This window comes from Mirounga angustirostris, unplaced genomic scaffold (genome assembly GCF_029215605.1).
Source record: "Mirounga angustirostris isolate CCGP_5_RB_7025 unplaced genomic scaffold, mMirAng1.0.hap1 SCAF_4, whole genome shotgun sequence".
In the NCBI taxonomy this organism is placed as follows: domain Eukaryota; kingdom Metazoa; phylum Chordata; class Mammalia; order Carnivora; family Phocidae; genus Mirounga; species Mirounga angustirostris.
Window position 1 is genome coordinate 183,380,257 of NW_026991712.1, and position 7,282 is coordinate 183,387,538.

General features: G+C 52.9%; 1 long non-coding RNA gene across 1 annotated transcript; it reads left to right on the forward strand.

Moving 5' to 3' along the window:
- Nucleotides 1-787: 787 nt before the first annotated feature.
- On the forward strand, nt 788-4,393 carry LOC135364019 (uncharacterized). Its single transcript, XR_010410449.1, has 2 exons — nt 788-1,021; nt 2,075-4,393. It is a non-coding gene; the product is annotated as an uncharacterized LOC135364019 (long non-coding RNA).
- Nucleotides 4,394-7,282: the final 2,889 nt, after the last annotated feature.

The window sequence follows — 7,282 nt, forward strand, 5'->3', positions numbered from 1 at the left end:
CCCCAGCAGGCCCTGTGGATTGGAGGCCTCTCTCACCCACCTTCCCTCCTCCTCCTTGGGACCTGGGTGGCCTCTGGTGGGCCTGATGTTGCTTTTCACAGATACTTACGTGGTGGTCTTTTGCATGTCTCTGCACGCGTGTCCTAGTGCAATTCCCTCGGTGTCACCAACTGGCCCCGTCACCCTTTAGGTGGTGGTGGGTGGAGGGCTGCTCTGAGTGGCTGAGCCCAGGGGTGTCAAGCTCTCTCCTTTCCTGGTTTCTTCCACTAACTCCTGACCACACCAAACAGACATGGGACAGAAATACGCAAGTGAAGGGAGGAAAAGTCTGGATTACATGGAAAATCTTTGACATATGCCAAGAAGAAACCAAGAATTTGTATCAAACACCGGAGAGTCAGGACAGGACTTTTCAGCAAGTTCCCAATCTCTGTAGAAAGACAAGGTCCCCGGAAAATTGACACCCACTCAAGGCAGCGGACTGAGGTGGCTGCAGGTGGAAACACTCTCCGCTGGGTATAGCCCATGCCTGCCGGCCCAGAGCATCTTTCACGGCCCTGGCCTTGGCCCTGCCAGGCTCTTCGTGTTCCCAGCTCAGAAAACCACCTCAGCCTGGATTGGGGTGCCTCTAGGCTTCTGTCTCCTCCTACTCAAAACATACAAAGCTCACGTTTTCTCCTTTTCCCTCTCTCTCTACCTTCCTCATTTTGCCACCGCCCTCCCTCTTCCCCCCATCATCCTCATCCCCACGGCTTACCCAGTGAACTTCTCCTTGCCGGGTTCTGCCACATTCACCTCCAACCCAGGAGGGTTAACTTTTCCCATATAAGGTGATCTGGAAGAGCTTTTTTCCTGTCCTGTCTGCGCCCAGCCCACATAGACATATTTCGTCTCTGTCTTTCTGCATATATACATAGTGGAGCCGGCCATTGAGCAAGAGACTAAATACCAAGTTGCATTGCTCTGGATGAGGTCTTTTCTCCTGTTAAAGAACACATTATTCAGACACTTGTTGAAGACGGTAAGGCAGACTTTATTCAAGGCGGGGGCATGGGGATAGGTGTGGGGACCATTGCAATGGGGTCTTGCAGTCGGGGAGAGAGCGTGGGCTCCACTCTCAACACAGCAGGGGCAAGTAGGAAATTGTAACCAAGGCGCAAGATGGGGGTCCGGGGTGGGAAATCACAGAGAGGAAATGTCAGGGATAAAGGGGGTTCTGGCTAAACCCATCTAATGGGGTTCCTGTTGAAGGCAGGCCAGGGTGGTCAGACATCACCTGGGAGGGGGGCGGTGGGGGTGAGGAGCCCCATCAGACATCGAGGGTGGGCGTTCTTGCTGAACTGACCCGGCAGGGTTCTCTTACAGGGAAGGGCACAGATAGGGGCAGGAGGAGTTTCAAGAGCCTGGAAAAGTTTGGTCAAGCAAAGAATCTTTGTCCTCCAACATTTTGCCCCAAGGATAGTGGTGTGGGATATACACGGTACCGCACAGGGCTCTGTAATGCTGGGGTGCGGGAAGATGACTTTCCTGCCTCACGGAACCAGCGTTCTCATTAGGGAACACAAAATCTTTGTTTGGGAAAAGACCCAGCTACAGGGTGAAAGGTGAGGCCCTCAGAGTCAAGAGAAAAGGGGACCAAGAAACAAAAGCCCCAAACACCGTGAGTGGCTCTGCATCATTCGAGAACGGGCATTTGGGGAGAGGGAGGAGGAGGGGCGAAGAGGCCGGAGGCAGGGGACGAGGACCAGAAGCAGGGTGAAGGCCAGAAGCACGTTGCAGAAATGGCATAAGGGAGTTTCAGAACAAGGAAAAGGCTAATAATCTGTTTTTAAAAAAAAAAAATTTTTTTTTTAAGATTTTATTTATTTGAGAGAGAGAATGTGATAGAGAGCATGAGAGGGGGAAGGGTCAGAGGGAGAAGCAGACTCCCCGCCGAGCCGGGAGCCTGATGTGGGACTCGATCCCGGGACTCCAGGATCATGACCTGAGCCGAATGCAGTCGCTTAACCAACTGAGCCACCCAGGCGCCCTAATCTGTTTTGTTTGCATTAGTACACTTGCTCTGTCTCCCCAGACTTTCCGCGAGAGGACACAGAAACGTCTTTGGCTACTATTGTTATCACTCGGTTTGCAACTCAAAGGAATGAGGCTGCACCTGCCGTGGGCCAGTGCTCAGGTGGAGGTAATGCAATGGGGAGAATCCGAGCTGGGGCCAGGGCCGAGGCTGGACCGCAGGCCAAGCAGAGGCCAGGAGAAGCACGATGGGGAGAAAGCCTGGGGATGGTGCCCATGCTGTCCACCTGCTTGTAGCGTCTGCCTGGGCTCATGTCAGGGATGGTCTGCACGACGCCTGGAGACAGGGAAGTAACTCTGCGAATCTGCTCTTTCAAGGAGCATTTATGGAGCATCGACTGTATGCCAGGTACACTGCTGCAGGACTAGGACGCTGAGGAGGCAGGAGGAACTTGAGCACGGCTCCGTGGTTTCTACGACTCCCTGGAGGAACGATGGCTTCCTTCCTTAAAAGCGTGGCCAGCTCCTTCCACCTGAAGGTGAAGGCCGAACAACTGCCCATTCCGGAGGATGGATGATGACCCTTGACTGCCCAGACCCAGCTCGCCTGTTGGGCCCCTCCTCTGAAATCCCTCGGGAAGCCCCTCTACCCCCAGATCACGTCTGATTCCTGGATGTTTCTGGAATGCATCAAGCAGGCTGCAAAACTGCCACCCCCCGAATTCCATTCCCCCTGCCTCCACACCTTCTCCCCTGGTCCCTTCCTGCTCATCCTTCCAAGCCGGGTTAGTGGGCCCCGGCCTCGTGGCCCTCCCTGACCACTCCTTCTGCTCTCCCCACCCAACCCCTACCGTCCCCCAAACCAGCAGCCTCCATCATGCTGGCATCCGGGCTCCAATGGTGCTCCCAGCTGGCAGGGATGGACCGGATCATCACGAGTTGCTTCCGTGATGTCTCTCCTCCTGAACTGTACCAGCGGGAAGAGGCTTGTCTTTTTCATCTCGGTGCCCACCCAGCGCCTGGCACTCAGTGAGCTGTCTAAGCAGCGAGGGTGAGAAATATTTTCACCTAAGGAACTGCAGAACTTTCTCCAGTGTTGGGAGGACAGGAACCTCAACTATGGGTGCAGCCTCCCCTCTGACTAATTTTCATTCAACTCCCAGTATAAATAGCTCCCTTTGCCCATATCAGAAAACATCTGCTCCCACTAGCTGCCCAGGCCTGTACCAGCTCTATAAATATCCTGGCTGCATCTCAGCTGCTCTGGCGAGGGGACCAAGAGAACTTGGAACGAGTGAACACCAAGCAAGATGAGGGCAGTGGGAGCGAAGAAGCAGAGATCGCCCCATCTCCCCCTCTTGCGCCTCCAGGCACAGGCTGACAGTGCCTCCCACTTGGGCTTGGAAACCCCCAGCAGTATTCCTGGGAATTCGGCAGAGACAGATAAATGTCAGCTACTCCTGGTCTCATGGTTTTCAACACGCTGTCTGATGCAAAGCCCCAGCTCCTCTCTCACCAGCTGAGGGGCAGCTTGAAATGCAGTTCGAGCCAGCCCTCCCCATTCCAGCAGGGCTCTGGAGATGCAGGATGGGAGATGATACGGCTTCGAAAGGGTTGCGTTTTATGCACCTTTATAAGGAGTCATGTAATTCTCTGCTCCTTGGAGCTACTTTTTCTGTTTGATAAACCAGAGGGCTAAATTCCTCAGAGTATTGTGCTCTAGAACCTGCAGATTTCCAAGGAGGATAAAAGGGGGGTTAGTGTTTGGGAGAAGGAATGTGGGAAACAGACGGGTTCCGTCTAAAAACACCAGCAGCAGACATCACGTGCTGTGTTTGTAAAACCGGGGTGCGGTGCAGACAGTATTTGTGGGTGCACAGGAGTGAAAGCCCCTTCTTCGCTCCCCAGCCTGTTCCATACTCCCGGGGGGGGCCGGTTTCTCTTCAAACCCCCTAGTGAAATGTCTGGCAGCCCAGTGACCCTCAGTGGCTGCTGGATAACGAAATGTTTCCTGGTCACTTTGAGTCAACAGGGTCTCAGTGCCCCAGAGATTCACTGAAGTTAAATTTCTTCCCACCCACCTCAGCTGCTCCCGACCAGAAGCTGTGATAGGATATGGGGGAGGGGCCCTTCTCGAAGCATCCTCCCTGTAGGAGTCTGAGTTCTCCAGAGAAACAGGACCATTACAGGGGCGCCTGGGTGGCTCAGTTGGTTAAGCGACTGCCTTCAGCTCAGGTCATGATCCTGGAGTCCTGGGATCAAGTCCCGCATCGAGCTCCCCGCTCAGCGGGGAGTCTGCTTCTCCCTCTCCCACTCCCCCCTCTTGTGCTTTCTCTCTCAAATAAATAAATAAAATCTTAAAAAAAAAAAAAAGAAACAAGACCGTTACATATATTTACTATCACGAATTGGCCTCCAAGGATCACGGAGGCTGAGAAGCCCAAGTTTTGCAGTCAGCAAGCATGAGACTCAGGAGGGCTGAGGGTGTAAGTTCTGCTCTGAGTCAAGTCCAAAGGCAGAGACCAATGTCCCAGCTGGAGGATAGTAAGACAGAGAGAATTCTTCATCACTCAAGCTTTCAGTGGATCGGCTGAGGCCCACTCACACTGGGGCAGGCTTTCTGCTCCTCTCTGTCCACAGACTCAGATGCTAATCTCGTCCAGAAACATCCTCACAGACACACCCAGAAATACCGTTTGACCAAATATTTGGACACCCCACGGTGCAGTCGAGTTGACAGATAGAATTAACCCTCACACTTGATTTCCCCGCATTTTCTGTCCACCTTCTTTCCTTCCACTCGCTGGGCTGCCTCAGCCCCTCCAGGGCGAAGTGGGGTGGGGGGGCACCCCTGAAATCGGCCACTGCTTCCTTTGGCCATGGCAAATATTTGAAGCTGACTTTTCTCCTGTGAGGGGCTTTGGGGTTCCTCGGTGACTCCCCGTGGGCTGGGGGATTGCTCCCCCATGGTTCTCTGAGGGGACGAGGACATCCTAGCTAGTGCCTTAGGGTCTTCGCTCAGTCCTTTCGCCTGGCAGCCCTTGAGGCCAGCTCTTTCTCATGGCATCTGGTCTGTGGGAAAACCAGGGGCGAGGGGCTCTGCCCTAATCATGCAGCCACCCATCCTTGTTCTGGCTTTAGTGCTGTCCTCATTAGGTTCCCCAGGCTTGCAGTGGACACCAGCTGTCTGGTCCTGTGAACTACTGGGCATGCGTGTCAGCTCCGAGGGGCCCCCTCGAGGACCTTCTCACCATGCTCCCTCCCCTCATTCGTGGGGCACCGGGGATGGGGAGGGGAAGTGCCCCAACACCCAACAAATCCTCTGAAGACATCATCTCTCTGATTTCTTGCCACCTCCCATGCGTGGGTGGTCACAGGTTCTCCGACAGCTCTTTGCGGGCCCCGCTGAGTGGGTCTAGCACCTCCCTTCGGAACACGGGGGTATTGGACTGGTTCTCTGCGCTAGAATTAAAACAGCATCATTTTTAACATCCTGTTTCCTTTGGATTAGCTGAGGGTAGTAGGCCAGGCTGTGATGGGTACAGCCCCTCTTCTTTGGATAAATGATGTTCCAAGCATTTCCAGCGCCCTTGGATCGCCATCGTTACTCCCGGGGGAGAGAAGGTTAGAGGCTGGAGAGCCTTTGTGCGCTAGGGTACTAGAGGCTTTAGAAAGGTGGTTGTTCGCCTCCTGGAATCAGGCCCACGGTCAAGGAAGGAAGAAGGGCAAGGGGCATTGCTGGTCTTACTGTCTTTTACAGAAGAAAAGCAAAGCCTTTCCAGAGGGCCTCCGGAAGACACCCCAAATGCATCGTTTGGTAGGACTGTGCCAGGCACCATTGGCTCTCTCGGCCTCAGCGGAGACCAGCAAGGGAGGAGGGGGCTGGGAACGTTGACGTGGTCGTCATGGTGGCAGCATCTGTCTCTTGAGCAGCTCACCTCAACTAAAATGGTGACTCTCCTTAGGAGAACCTTCCCCATCCTCCTGCTCCCCTTCTTCCTCATTATCGAATATTAATGAGCTCTTATGAATACACCATGTACATTAGACCCTGGATGTGGGCAAATTAGATTCTGTCCTCAAGGGGCTCATCCTGGTTCTTGTATGGTCCCTGTGGAATCAGATACATAGACGTTATGCTTTTTGCTCTCACCGTCAGTAGTAGGAAGTTGTGGTGGTGTTCCAACGTCGGCTCAAGAAAATTCCGGTGTTGCAAAGTGACCTGGATGTAGTGGGACAGACTTCAAGGCGTGAAAATGTGTATCGAACCATTAAGAGAGAAGAGGGTGGTTTTTTGGAACAACTGACAAAAAATTGGTTGTAGCCTTAATATTTTTCTCTCATAGAAATTTTTTAAAAAAGATTTTATTTATTTATTAGAGAGAGAGGGAGGAAGAACGAGCACCAGCGGGGGGAGAGGCAGAGGGAGAGGGAGAAGCAGGCTCCCCGTGGAGCAGGGAGCCCGATGCGGGACTTGATCCCAGAATCCTGGGATCATGACCTGAGCCGAAGGCAGACGCTTCACCGACTGAGCCACCCAGGCATCCCTCTCATGGAAATTTTAGTTTGGAATTGGTTCTTTGTAGACCTTTCTAGATAGGATTGTTGTATAGGCTGCAGGTAGTTAAATTTGTGGTCTAAAATTAGTTTTGTAGTTAGATTTCTCTGGGGGATCATATGATTCCCTGAAAGTAGGCTGGCTACACTCTCAGGCTGGTTCAGTGCGTTTAACATTAAGTTGCTACTTCAGTTCACTAAATCTTGTCTTTCAGGCCTAAAATAGCTCCAAAGTTACCAGACTCAATGATGGCAGAGACACTTTGGCACCAGAAAGAATCGGGCTGATAATGTGATGAGAGCCTTTTAAAATGTATCCATGATGACGTTATTAGGTTCGGGAGGGGGTGTCCTCCCTACTTAAATTGGGATAACCCATCAGGTGCAGGGGTCAGAGGACATGGAGATGGGGAGGTTATTAGGTCTGTGGGCAAGTGGGCTTGCTAATGTTGCACTCCCGAAGCAGACGTGCTGATTCCTCCTGTCTGGTTGAGAGTTGTCCAGCTGACCAGCATGTTCTCTGTGGCTGGGGGATCCCAGAAGAGGAGAGAGGGGGATACTCTGAGCATGCACAGTTCTTCCCCATCAGCCCAATTGGGAAATTAGCTCAGCTTCCTTTGGGGGAGGAATGGGTGGGAAGAGGGAGTGGTAAGGACCAGGGAGAGAAGCAAGGAGTGTCCCCATATGAATTCCCTCTGTAAGACAACATGAG